Genomic DNA, 14,448 nt, shown 5'->3' with positions numbered 1-14,448 from the left:
ATCTAAAACTGTTATCCAACCAAGAGAGGAGGATAGGGGTTAACAGAGGAGACCACAGTTTGTTTTTTTGTTGTTTTGTTTTGTTTTTGGGACAGAGTTTCACTCTTGTTGTCCAGGCTGGAGTTCAATGGCATGATCTCGGCTCACTGCAACCTCTGCCTTCCACGTTCAAGTGATTCTCCTGCCTCAGCCTCCTGAGTAGCTGGGATTACAGGCATGTGCCACCACTCCCAGCTAATTTTGTATTTTTAGTAGAGACGGGGTTTCTCCACGTTGGTCAGGCTGGTCTTGAACTGCCAACCTCAGGTGATCCACTTGTCTTGGCCTCCCAAAGTGCTGGATTACAGGTGTGAGCCACCGCACCCAGCCGAGACTGCAGTCTTAATGTCCTAGGCTTTAATCCCAGTTTTGCCATTTAGTGGCATTGGGCAAGTTATTCCCACAGCTCAGCATCCTTATTTGTCAAGTGAGAGCAATAACAGTATCTGTAATAGAGAGTGGTTGCGTTGGTCTAAAGAGCCAAGACATGTGCAGTGCTTACAGCACTGTGCCTGGACCATAGTGGTCACCAGGCGCAGATGAGCTATTATGTGTACAATTATTAAGTTGCACTGTAGGAAAGTGACACTTACATAGGTTAACAATTGTCAAATGCCAGCAATTTCCTATGGTTCAATCTACTATCATCCTATCATCATCATCATCATCATCATCATCATCATCATCATCATTGAAGATGCCAATGTAAGATGCAGCTTTAATTACAACTGAAGGGCCCCTGGTATTGCAGCCATCCAGCTGTGTCCCCTGGTCCTCCTCCCGATCTGTTAGAGAAATGTCACCTCAGACCACAGGCAGTGACTCCCTCATTTCTTACCCAGCCTCCGTGAGAAGACCCCTCCCCTCATTTAAGACATTGCCATAACTCCATTTTTCCACACTTCATTTTCTTTATTGCCCAGCCTCTGCCATATCAAAGCAATGGGACTAAAGAGAAATTTCACAGCTCCTGAAATTCAGCGAGGAATGCCCAGGAGCAAGGAATGAATGAAACGTGATGAAGTTTCATGAATTTTTCTAGAAAATCTAACTTTCAATGAAATCAAGGTGGTGGTGGGGTTAAGGGAACAGCCAGGGATGGAAGGTCCGGCCTACAGTGATTGGATTACATTTGACAGCCTGTGGCTCCTTATTAAGACCATCCAAACGAATGTAATACATATTACGTACACATACGTATTCAATGCACAGACATACACCACTTAGGCTAGTGCAAAACAATCGAAACCAGAAACAATTGGCAACAGCTTACTGATGGAATTGTGTTCAGGAGCCCTGTGCTGTCTTCTGCATTCTGTGACAATGGGGATGGGGAAAGAAATGCCATTCTCCAACCACTAAAAATAAATACTTGTGTTATATTCTGTTGCCTCCACAATGAATAAAACAGGCATGCGGGTTTATAATATCAATTCACAGGGCTCTTTCTGCTCCAGTGAACTGTTACTGAACGGTTCAGAACAAAGCTACAGGCAGATCGGACAAAGCTCCTCTAACAGGGTTGACATTAGGCTCAGCCTGATAAGACCACATCAGAGAGACTCTCATTCTCCAGACTGTCTGATCACAGCAGCCTGAGACGGAGAGGTCCTCCAGCTCCCGGAACCTGATCACAGGCCGGATTCTGCTGATCTGGCTTAGAGCGACAGCGCAGCTCAGGGTTATCGGGAAAAGCTGGAGGAGTTCAAGGCAATCTCGTATTTGCAGTGCATTTAGACATGAAGAAAAGCCCAGCGCAGGAGAAAAGAGGGGAAGAATTGAGGGGTGGGGATGCAAAAAGGAGAGAATGAAAGTTCATCTGGGATAACAATATGCAATGATTTACATGAAAGGTGCCCAGCACTTCCAACACCATGCCTCTAGAACAATGGTTCTTATCTGGGGACGATGTTCACCACCCCCCCCGCCCCACGCCTTAGGGACAATGGCAGTGTCTGGAGACATTTTCGGTAGTAACGACACAACAAGGAGGGAGGGGATGCTACCAGCATAAAGTGGATAGGAGGCCAAGGATGCTGTCCAGTATCCTACAATGCATGGGATGTCTACCTACAACAAAAAATTACATGTTCGGCCTAAAATGTCAATGGTGGAGAAACGTGCTCTAGGAGATAGCAGCCTTGACTGCTCATCTAGACCAAGATAAGGTCTTATTAAATTAAATTATCAGTCAGTTATCAGGAACAGCAATCGCAATACTCAGGACAACCAATGGGCAGTCTGGAGAGATGCGAAGTGTGAGGAATTAGTTACTTCTCAGCAGATCAAACAGATGTTATAATTTAAGGATATTTATGGAATATTTTCGGAGATGCACTTTTTCTCCCATTCGTCTCTGTGCAGTGACAGTTTTGAATGGTTTACTGTGCTCAGACACAGTTTAACATTTTTTTTAAATTTCAAAATGAATACAGTCACCGTATTAAAATTTCCTCTGCTATATTGTCATCTACAAGTCACTGCAGTGAAGCACAATTTATCTCACTAAACATAGCTGAGGAAAAAAAAATCTAACCGATTTGAGTGCCAGTCTCCATTAAGTTGAGACTTTTATTATTTGCAGTAAGACGTTTAATAGGAGGATGTCACAAATACTGTAATTCAAAGAATGTGTATGTTCTGACCCCCAGTGTCGCGAGTGTTGGGTTCCAGTTAATCAACCTTTCCGTGTCCTCACTAAGGGAGCTTGCCGGCATCCAATTGCATTAAGCAAGGGTTATCAATTTTTTTTTTCTGTAAAGAGCCAGGGAATAAATATTTTATGCAATATGGGCCATACATTCATTGTGATTATTCCATTCTGCCACTGCGGCCCAAAAGCAGCCATCCATGATTGGTAAACAAATGTGCATGGCTGCGTTCCCATAACATTCTGTCTAGGAAAACAGTCCATAGGCCAGATTTGTTCCGAGGGCCATAGTTTTCCCACCCCCAGTGAAATATGAAAGCCTGTACAACACTAGAGTGTAACTGAATAGACTGAATCTATGAAGATACAGAAGGCACTGTGAAAACTTGCACAGTCTTGGGGTTATTATTCTGCATATCAACCAGCATTATATTAAGGTGAATCTTCATAGCAATTAAGATAATAGGTATGCTGCCATATTTTGGTTGCTATAATATGCAGTCTTTCTTCTGTATTTCTATTGAATTCGGCTCCTACATTCCCTATAAAAACTAATACAGGAAATACAAACTGCGCCCCTACCATGCCACTTACCAGGCACCATAACAGCCTCTGGGGATACAAAGATTCATGTGGCCGATGACAGTCATACCTGTCTGAGAGTAATTAGTGTCATGGTGTCTTTTCTGTGTGTGCCATTCTCCTCTGCACCACACACATACATACACACACACACCCCCCCCCCCCCGCATACAAATCCCTTGAAGACAAAAATCTATGTTTTTCCATTACTTTATTCCCGTTATCTCTAGCAGTGGCAGCTCTAAACTACGTTTAGAATAACATCCTTCTCCCAAACATGCTCCTGTCCTACTCCCCACTTTACCTGGCAAGAGGGAGTTTACGGATGTGATCAAAAGACTACAAATCAGATTCATTGTATACTGCTTGGGTGATGGGCACACCGAAATTGCACAAATCACCACTAAAGGTTACTTATGTAACCAAATACCACCCGTTCCCCCAAACACCTATGAAAATGAAAAAAAAATTAAGATCAGGGTCTTGAGATGGGACATTATCTTAGATTACCTTAGGGTGGGTCAGCATACTCACTTGGGTCCCTAAGAGATCACAGGACATATGAATGCAGAGGCAGAGACAGAGAGAGATTTCAAAATGCTACACTGACAGCTTTGGAGATGGAGGAAGGGGCCATGAGCCAAGGAATACAGGCGACCTCTAGAAACTGGAAAATGCAAGGAAGCAGACTTTCCCCTAGACTTTCAGAAGAAACAGTCCTGCGGAAGCCTTGAATGTAGTACAGTAAGATCTACTTCAGTCTTTTTGCCTCTGGAACTCTAACAGAGTAACTCTGTGTCGTTGTAAGCCATGGAATTTGTAGTAATTTGCCGCAGCAGTAACTGAAAACGGACCCAGTAGGTGTCAAGTAATAATGTGCCACGTGGCTGCATGGTCACCCTGGAAGGCAGAGAGTTTTAGAGGCAGGACAACACTGGATTCTAGAAAGTCTGTATTTTTTAATTGTTTTTCTTCTAAGTGTTTTTGCATCACTCTCTAATTTACTGTCCACTCAAAAGCAAGACTAAAAAGTAGGTTTTCTTTTGGAAACCCACATTCATCCACCCTCTGGGCCACAGGGTGAGACAGCGAAAGCAAGGGACTGGATGAAAACGAGACTCCCATACGTAGTAGCCAGGTATTCTGAGCAAGGAAAGCAAGAGCTCTGGGCCTTGGTTTCCTCTTCTATAATGCATAATCCCACTCAACATTATTTCTATAAGGATTAGAAACTATAGGAACAAGGTATTTGGCACACAGTAGGCCCACGGCATATGGCGCCTCTTTTTTAATCCTTGGTGGGGTTGTTACCTTGGTGAGGTGTGATGTTTAGGTGTCGTGATCTAGATGAGCTTTTCTGGAACAATCACAGCTTCAAAGATTGTACTCTGTGTTTTGGGCGATGCAGGTATCTTGCTAATAAAGCCTTCATGTTCAGAATGGGGTTTCTCCCCTTCCCTTCACCACTGTCAATATTTCAAACCAGGTAACTCTTTGTTGTAGGGGGTCTGCTCTGTGTGTTGCAGGATCAATGGCAGCATCTCAGGCTCTACCTACTCGATGTCAGTTGCATCCCTCAACTCCCCAGTCATGACAACTGAAAATGTCTCTGGACACGGCCAAAGGCACCCTGGGGACACAGAGTCACACCTGGCTGAGAATCACTGCCCTAGGACTGTGATCTCAATGCTCCAGGTATGGAAAAGTAGAAAGGAAACAGGTGTTAGAAGAAACTGCCTTCACTTAACAGGCAAAAACCCTAGCATTGAGAATCCCCTCTGTGTCATCCAAGCTTACTGTCCGCTTTCTGGTAACAGGGAAGGTTGACCACAGGTGCAGCTGGAACCTGGGTTGGAGCCCAGATCCGCACAGCCTTGCTTGCTCTGATTCCTCCAATATGACAATGTGTGAGCAGATCCAAAGGCACATCAAAAATGTGTTTATTTGAAATGTGAGGCATGAGGCACACACAGGGGGCATATTTAAATGTGCAAGGAAGAGGGTTGCTCCAGTCAGCATAACTCATTTAATTGCTCCCTTCAGAACAGCCAGAGTGTTCCAGAGCAGCTGGGAACACACTTCGCCCAGAGCTCAGCTCCGCTCAATGTTCTCTGGCAACACCTGGTGGAACAGGGAAAAAACTGCACAGCGCCTTGGCGTGAACTGCTGCATCTGCTAATCTCATCGCAGCTGAAGGCTTTCCAGCGGCAAAGGTTTGCAGCAGGGGGGTACCAGGAGAGGCCCTGCCTCTGGGCTGGCATCAGCGCTGTGCCGTGCTAATTTCTGCTGTTTTCCTTTCTACTTTACCAAGCAGAAAACAAACACTGCTGTATCGTCAACAGCTTTCTTGCGAGAATGAGGAAATAAATTGCAACTGCAGCCTCACTGGAGATTTTTCTCTAGGATGTGCCCAGAAAGCTCTCAAGGATCACCCTGCAACCTAGCAAGCATACACTGCCCAGCTTTGAAAACACACCCTTATGTGTCATTACCGTATCTGAAATAATACCCTTTGTGGCGTAGCAGGCATCTTTCCTGCTGTGGAGTAAAATCATCTCTACTAGAGGGAGCAGACGTGAGAAACGAGGACCTACGCCCACCTAGCTACTCACTGGAAATAAAATCCATTGACCCAGAAACACCATCCTGAATGGTACCCCCTCAACCAATTCATATCACATTCCAGGAGAGCCCACATCTGTTTCTGCGTCAATGAAAAGGAAATGATAACCTATCGTGCATTCTACCTGATAAAGACATGAACAGCAAGGAATCAGACAATTAAAAAGTGCATTCATTTTTTTTTTTCTTTTTCTGGAAAAGCATTCTTTTAATATCCACAGACTCGCTACCTATTTCCAAGGCTGGCAGCACAGCGTGATTGGGAGACAGGCTCTCGTCTGAGGTTTAGGTCCTGGTCGCTCATGTGTAAATTATTTACATTCTTTAAGCATTTACTTTTTCAACTGTAAAGCAGAAATGATAATAGCACGTATCTATGGAGGTCATTCGTGCCAAGTACTTCATGCAGTGCCTGACAGAAAATGTTAGCAGAAGCCATCATCATTCACCTCTAAGAAGCTAACACTGGATGTCAGAAGTTTGGAGGCCTGTCCCTGATAGGTCAGTGAGCTACAAGGTGACATTAAATAAATTCCTATCTCAGCTGGGCACGGTGGCTTATGCCTGGAATCCCAGCACTTTGGGAGGCTGAGGCAGGCATATCACCTAAGGTCAGGAGTTGGAGACCAGCCCGGCTAACATGGTGAAACCCTGTCTCTACTAAAAATACAAAAATTAGCTGACTATGGGGGCTCACACCTGTAATCACAGCTACTCAAGAGGCTGAGGCAGGAGAATCGCTTGAACCTGGGAGCTGGAGGTAACAGTGAGCCAAGATTGAGTCACTGCACTCTAGCCTGGGTGACAGAGTGAGACTCCATCTCAAATAAAATAAAATAAAATAAAATAAAATAAAATAAAATAAAATAAAATCAGGATATGCATTCCCATGTTCATTGCATCATTATTCACAATAACGAAAACAACCTAAGCATCCATTAACAAATGAACGAATAAAAAAGGTTTTATATATATATATATAAGAATAATATTTAATTATTTAATTAAAATTTATATATATACTAGAATATTATTCATCTATTAAGAAAAGAAGGAGGCCGGGCACGGTGGCTCATGCCTGTAATCCCAGCACTTTGGGAGGCCGAGGTGGGTGGATCACCTGAGGTCAGGGTTTCGAGACTAGCCTGGCCAACATGGTGAAACCCCATGTCTACTAAAAATACAAAATTAGCAGGGATTGGTGGCGAGTGCCTGTAATGCCAGCTATTCAGGAGGCTGAGGCAGGAAAATCACTTGAACTCGGGAAGTGGAGGTTGCAGTGAGCTGAGATTGCACCATTGCACTCCAGCCTGGGCAGAAAAAAAAAAAAAAAAAAAAGGAAATTTTGTCATTTACAACAATATGGGTGAACCTGGAGGACATTATGCTAGAGAAATAAACCAGACACAGAAAGACAAATGCTGTAAGATCTCACTTATATGCAGGATCTAAAACAGCAAAATTCATAGAAATAGACAGATAGACAGTAGAACAGAGGTTGCCAGAGGCTGAAGGGAGGAGGGAATGGGGAGATGTTAGTCAAAGAGTACAAAATTTCAGTTTTCCAAGATGAATGAATTCTAGAGGTCTAATGTATACCATGGTGACTACAATCAATGATACCGTATCGTATACTTGAAGTTTGCTGAGAGAGTAGATTCTAAGTGATCTTACCAAAAAATGGAACTCTAAGCTAATAGATATGTTCATTGGATTCAGAGTGGTGGTCACTGCATAATGTATACATATATCAAAATATCAAGTGGTATACCTTAAAAGTATATAATTTATATTTGTTAATTATACCCCACAGAGCTGGGGGAAAATAAAAAGAAGTGGTCAGGTAGTCCAAGAAAAATCAAGCCCATTTTATTCCACAAGTGCGTTGTGAATGGGGAGTTCCAGGTTCACCTCCTTCTTGAAGATCAGGTTGGAGGAGGAGAAATTGCAAATTTTCTTCAATGTTTCTAGAATCGCCTCCAAGCCTTCTTACGTCTATAGACCACAGTTTGTACTTTAGGTATCAAGGTCTAGGACTGAATGAGTTAGGTGATGTTCCCCTTACAGGTGCCCTCAGATAAATAACAACTCTTTCTAGAGTTAAGCTATCCCTGCTGTTGAGGTTATACCATCCTATCCAGTGGGATTAAGGAGGAGGGGCACCCTTCTTCTCAAAGTCACGTTATATGAAATATTTACCATATTATGTGCCAGTGGCTGTCCAATTAGGCTCATCTGAAACAGCCTAATTAACAGAGGGGAATCTCATATACTTAGCATTGAAAGCCACTCATATTCGAATTATGCATAAGGATCTGGAAACCAAGGAGTAACAATCTTTGCATTACCGAAGTTCACCTACTTTGAAGTCTGTTCCCAACAACGACCTCCTAAAAGTAGCAAGGAGTCTTTATTTTCTCCTATCTCTTGGCAGAAATTCTCAAATGCAAGAGGATGGGATATTATTATTTGTGAAATTTTATTTAAGACCACTTTTTAAAGATGATATTCCTTTGTATGAAAGTACAATGCCTTAATCTGAAATTATTAAAGATTGATAATAGAGTTCAGGAACATGCTTACTACTTTTCACTTCAAAAGGACATTATTAACCACCACTTTCAGGGCAGTTAACAACGTCTGGGACTGAATAACTTAGTTGACCCTCCCTTACAGGCGAGTCTTCAGACAAGACTCTGTGAATATTTAAACGTATTTTCAAAGAGTTGCTCATCACAGCTTGAGTTTTAAAATACAACATATAGGCCGGGCGCGGTGGCTCAAGCCTGTAATACCAGCACTTTGGGAGGCCGAGGCGGGCGGATCACAAGGTCGGGAGATCGAGACCACAGTGAAACCCCGTCTCTACTAAAAATACAAAAAATTAGCCGGGCGCGGTGGCGGGCACCTGTAGTCCTAGCTACTCAGGAGGCTGAGGCAGGAGAATGGCGTGAACCCAGGAGGCAGAGCTTGCAGTGAGCCGAGATCGCGCCACTGCACTCCAGCCTGGGCAACAGCGTGAGACTCCGTCTCAAAAAAAAAAAAAATAAATAAAATAAAATAAAATACAACATATATATTTTTCAATTTGGCAAAAATCCATTCTATATTTTAACCAAACCATTACTTTAGGATACAGTCTGACTCTGAGGAACATGACGCTCTGCATCATTAAAATATACATTAAAAATGAAAATAAAATAAAAATAGCTTTTTAAAGGGAAGGAAAAGAACATCTACCTGCTGCATGCTTGATGTATTATTAACACATGATATTCCTCTTTTTGAGATTTAACCTCACTGAGAGATGACATGAGTCTGGGTATAAAATTTCTCCAGAGCCATTTTTAAAGGACAATCAAGTTTCCTTTATGCAATTTGGAAACTCTTTTGGCCTCCTGTGCTACGTTATATCATCTTATAGAAGCTGGGCCTGTGACGTCTCCTGAGTTGTCTCAATATGTCTGTTGAGTCCATAATATTTTCAAACACGTTTCATCATTACCTCACGGTCATCCTCAATTCTGCAGGCACGCAACAAAGACACTATTTTCCTCTACTTGATAGATAATGAAAAGTGGGTTCAAAGAAGCGGATCAATGAATTTACCAATTGCCAGAATCACACAGAGCATAAACAACACAGGGCAAAATTTCCTCTGCCCAGATGCTTGCATTGTAAACTATGTTTCTATCTTTGTATTTTTATTTTTATTTTTTATTTTATTTTATTTTATTTTTACCTACCTAATCTGTTTGCCTGTCTATCAACATACTTAGCCATCTAGCTATCAATCCATCCAGCCATCCCATCTATGGCTTCCCAAACCACCTATCGTTATTTTATGTTGAAGGTGGAAGTTTATCAGAGAAAAGTCTGGAACAACTGCTAAATACTCAGCAAAGGTTACCTCCTTGAAAGAAGCAATGTAATTCAGATGCTATTAAAAATTTGAAAATCTTCACCTTTTTCTCTATATGTTTTTGCATAGTTACGTGTAGTTTGACTTATTTCACAGAGAGAATGGTTTTACGCCAACTACTGTGTGATTAAAAATAAATGCAATGAAGATATAATTTTTAAAAATAGCTTCATCAGGCAGCCTAGCTCTTCTGGATTTTTGACTACCATTACATGTTGCCTCTCTTCAGGCAAATTCTCCTGGATGTCTTGGGACTGTACTTTGGATACACCCTCTCGAATCAGCTGCATCGGGCAAGATTTCCTACTTCTGATCCTTCACATTCCTGGGTTTCATGCGTGGCTCCAAGGTTGGCAGGGTAACATATTTGAAACAAAATGCAGTGGTGGTATGTGACGCTTCAATTTTGCTTCTTTAGTTGCAAAGATCATCAACTGCACTGCTTCCTCTGTGGCAGAAGATCCCCTAAATATCACTCAATGGGCAAGAGCACCAACAGCATTGTGAACACCAACTCCTCCTAACATCACCACCATGCTGCTGGGAGCTGAAATCCATTTTTTTTTTTTAAGTGGATAATGCAAGACCTTTATTATCAACTCAGCAATCTTGGAGTGACGAAGTTGAATAAGACAAAATCTCTGCTTGGTGTCCTCCCATCTAGAAGAAACGTAATACATTAATAAACAGAGGTCTTTCTCCTACAGACAGTACTCTCTTTCTTTCTTTCTTCCTTTCTTTCTTTCTTTTTCTTTCTTTCTTCCTTCCTTCCTTTCTTCCTTCCTTCCTTTCTTCCTTCCTTTCCTTTCCTTCCTTCCTTTCTTCCTTCCTTCCTTCTTCCCCTTTCTTCTTTCTTTCTTTCTTTCTTTCTCTCTTTCTTTCCCTTTCTTTCTCTTTCTTTTTTTTTCTTTTTTTCTTTTTTTAAATTATTATTATTATACCTAACTTCTAGGATACACGGATGCAGCTGGAAACCATCATTCTCAGCAAACTATCGCAAGAACAGAAAACCAAACACCACATGTTCTCACTCATAGGTGGGAATTGAACAATGAGATCACTTGAAATCCATTTTTAATTGACTGGATTATTGCAGACTGATGGTTCATCCACTGTGTTTTGCAGAAGAATTTTTACTCCTCTAGCTCTGTGGACATCATCTAAATGGAAAAACCTCAAAATGGTTGAAGAACGAGCAGACTCAAATTCAAGAAGGGGTTAGGAGCAATACCACCTATTTCCAAATTTCTTCTTGCAGGTAGATGGTAATACAAACTGTGTTCTTGAACAATCTGGAAAGGAATGTATTTGTAAGGGACCAGGAGGGGGAAAGCTGTGGGTCAAGGTAGCTTTTGCTATAAATTTAAATTTTTTAAAAAAGCAACATGGGCTTTCTTGTGTTTTTTCACTTTTGAGGATTTCTGTCTTCAGGGATGATCTGAATATGTCTGCTAGACCCTGTGCTGAGGTTGCAATTTCCTTAAAGATGGGTTCAGTGGGAGGAGAGAGGGGGCAGAATTACATAATGCAGTTATTTTTAATGCCTATCCTTTCCCCTCCCCTCTACCTACAGAATCAGAATCTCTGTAGAGATGGGAGCTTTGGGGAAGGTGCAATTTTAACAACCCCAGGAGATTCTTATGCATGACAAAGTTTGAGAACTTCTAGCATAATGGTTCAAAGCATAAACGGCAGAATCAGAAAATTCTGGATTAGGATACCAATGTTGCCACTTTCTTAGTTGGGTGACTAAGAAAAATGGTCTTCCCTTCCTGAGGCTCAATTTTCTCATCAATAAATCAGGGAAGGCCATAATCCCTACCTCATAGAATTGTTAAGATAAAATTTTAAAATATAATGCCCATTATCAATTAGCACAATGCCTGGTACATAGTAACTGCCCACAGAAAACTGTTAGCTTTTTGTTGTTGAATGGTCTAAGTTAAATTGAACTTTTCTCCATGCAAGGATAGTTGACAATAAAATGGCAGTGGGTTGAATTGTATCCCTACAAAAGGTATGTCTAAGTCTTAACCCCTTGTGTCTGTGACTATGACCTTATTCGGGAAGAGGGTCTTTGCAGCTATAATCAAGTTAAAGGTCTTGATACGGGGTCACCTTGAACTTCAGTGAGCCCCAAATCCATTGACAAATTCTTACAAGAGATACAAAACAAAAGACACAGAGCAGAATGCCATGTGAAGATGTAGGCAGAAATGGAAGAGATGCATCTACAAGCCCAGAAATGTCAGGTATTGCCAGACACCACCAGAGGCTAAAAGAGAGCCAGGGTATGGATTTTCCCTCAAAGTCTCCTTAGGGAGCCCATCTGCTGACATTGCTTTTGGTTTGTTTTGTTTTGAGACAGGGTTTTGCTCTTGTTGCCCAGGGCAGAATGCAGTGGTGTGATCTCTGTTCACTGAAACTTCCACCTCCCAGGTTCAAGCAATTCTCCTGCCCCAGCCTCCCAAGTAGCTGGGATTACAGGCATGTGCCATCACACCCAACTAATTTTGTATTTTTAGTAGAGACGGGGTTTCTCCACATTGGTCAGGCTGGTCTCAAACTCCCGACCTCAGGTGATCTGCTGCTTTGGCCTCCCAAAGTGCTGGGATAACAGGCGTGAGCTATTGCACCTGGCCCGACATTGCTTTTTAAAAATATAATTTCAACTTTAATGTTGGATTCAGGGGTATATGTGCAGCTTTGTTACATGAGTATATTACATGATGCTGAGGTTTGAGGTACAAAGTGAGCAGAGTACCCAACAGTCACTGAACACTTGCCCCTCAAGTCGTCCCTAGTGTCTATTGTTTCCGTTGACACCTTGACATCAAACTTTTTCCTCCCAATTGTTAAAGCTACCAAGTTCGTGGGCATCTGTTACAGTAGCCCTAGGAATGAATAGGGAGCCGTCTAGCCCCACTATAGCACAAGCATTACATTTGAGAATTATTTCCTCCAGGGAGTCTAACCCCACAATGAAAATAGCTGGCCCACAGCCATGTGGGGCTAGAGCTGGGACTTGTAGTCAGCCTGTAGAGTCAGACTCAGCACATGCCCCTGACTACAGAACTCGCCTGGTCATAGCCAATCACATCAGTAAGTTTCAAGCTCAAAATTGCCTCTCTGGTAGTCTCCTGAGACAATAATTTCTTGTCTCGAAATGTTAGAGAGATTGAAGTTGGCATTTGTCAGATAGGGGATCAAACAGCTAACATCTGGATAAGCGACTATATTTGCAAGATCTGCTCTCTTTTCTGGGTTCTCCAGATAATTCAACCATTGATCCCTATCACCAAGTTAATATAAGAATTGCAATAATACTAGCCACCATATATTGAGATTCTTTAACACTGTAGACATTAAAAAAATCTTTCGTCTTCACCCTCATCTTCAAATTTTCTGTAACATTGAGATAGTTCTCTGTACCCATTTTACAGATGAAGAAAGTAAGGTCCAGCAAACTTGAGCATCCTGTAAATATCACCCAGAGGGAAACAAAAACGTAAGATTCAACCCTATGCTCCTGCCACTTTGATAAGCTGTTAAGCATTGATATTGATGCTTTAAGCATAAGCATCTGAGGCATCTCCCACCAATGCTTGTTTGAAATGGGTCCAAAAGAGGCATTTCCTCCTTCCATGTGGAATCCTAGTGTTGCAAATTCTTTATCAACTATTCACAAACAACCCAGGAAATAGAGCAACTGGGGGAGGTTAAATCACCAAACAGTTGCTCTGAGGATATGGCTTAATCCACTAACGGCCATAAGGGAAGAAGCTTAGATGTCTTGGTGGTTTATAAAATAAAGTTTGCATTGTTCATTGAGCTGAGAAATTTCAGAGCTAAGCAGGGCCCAAAAAATCGGGTAGTTTCATCTGTTTTACAGATGAGAAAACTAATGTTCCAATAGACTAAGAGGTTTATCCAGAGTTCCATAGCTTGGGACACGGACCAAACTTGAACCCAGAACTCTTTCACACCTGTGTTCATACCACCATAAATCTATTACTTAAACTAAAACAGCCAAAACTTAGAGTGAAAACACATGTCAAAATCATTCCAGAGTGCTAGGACACTCTTCCTATGTAAACATCACTTTGCTTTTGAATCATGTGTCATAAAGTTCTTTAGAGTCTCAGTGCTTGCGATATTACATTAAAAAGCATTGATTTTAGTGTCCTTCCATTCACTTCTCACTCTTTGGTACTAACTTTCAAAGTTCAGAAAAAAACTGCAGTTCTGAGACCCTCTGTCACCAGTGAGTTCTATTCATTTTTATGTGGCTGTATGTTTCCTACTCATCTCGGGAAGACTTAATATGTCCCCTATGTGACAAGTGTAAGGAATTAACTCAACTGGAGACCTGGCGCTCCTAGAAGACAATGGTCACAGACCGGTGTCCTATAGTCTGCAGATAAGTGGTCCAGAAAGTCACTTGCAAAGTGAATAGCATGTTAAATATCTTGTGATTTGAATTACATTTTAAATACATACCAGACTTAAACACAATATACACAATTCTATCTTACTAAAGTCTTCAGTTCGAAATCTCTTCCTGTTACTACACTAGGCACCAAAGATAGAAGATAAAGAGGGTAACATTTTGGTGAAAGATCTTACAATTCAG

The 14,448-nt window shown here is 41.7% G+C and overlaps 1 protein-coding gene and 1 long non-coding RNA gene across 46 annotated transcripts in view; both read right to left on the bottom strand.

Annotated features, from left to right (window-relative positions):
- The window catches only part of RBFOX1 (RNA binding fox-1 homolog 1), a 2,485,711-nt gene that overhangs the window by 301,275 nt on the left and 2,169,988 nt on the right, over positions 1–14,448 (bottom strand). The gene's annotated exons all lie outside the window — the stretch shown is intronic.
- Positions 10,700–14,448, bottom strand: part of LOC144337930 (uncharacterized) — a 60,811-nt gene continuing 57,062 nt past the window's right edge. Inside the window, exon 2 of the long non-coding RNA XR_013411571.1 lies at positions 10,700–12,322. This is a non-coding gene — a long non-coding RNA (uncharacterized LOC144337930). The remainder of the gene's footprint in view (positions 12,323–14,448) is intronic.

Source organism: Macaca mulatta, chromosome 20 (assembly GCF_049350105.2).
Source record: "Macaca mulatta isolate MMU2019108-1 chromosome 20, T2T-MMU8v2.0, whole genome shotgun sequence".
Taxonomy (NCBI): domain Eukaryota; kingdom Metazoa; phylum Chordata; class Mammalia; order Primates; family Cercopithecidae; genus Macaca; species Macaca mulatta.
This window is presented reverse-complemented; position numbering and strand designations above follow the sequence as displayed.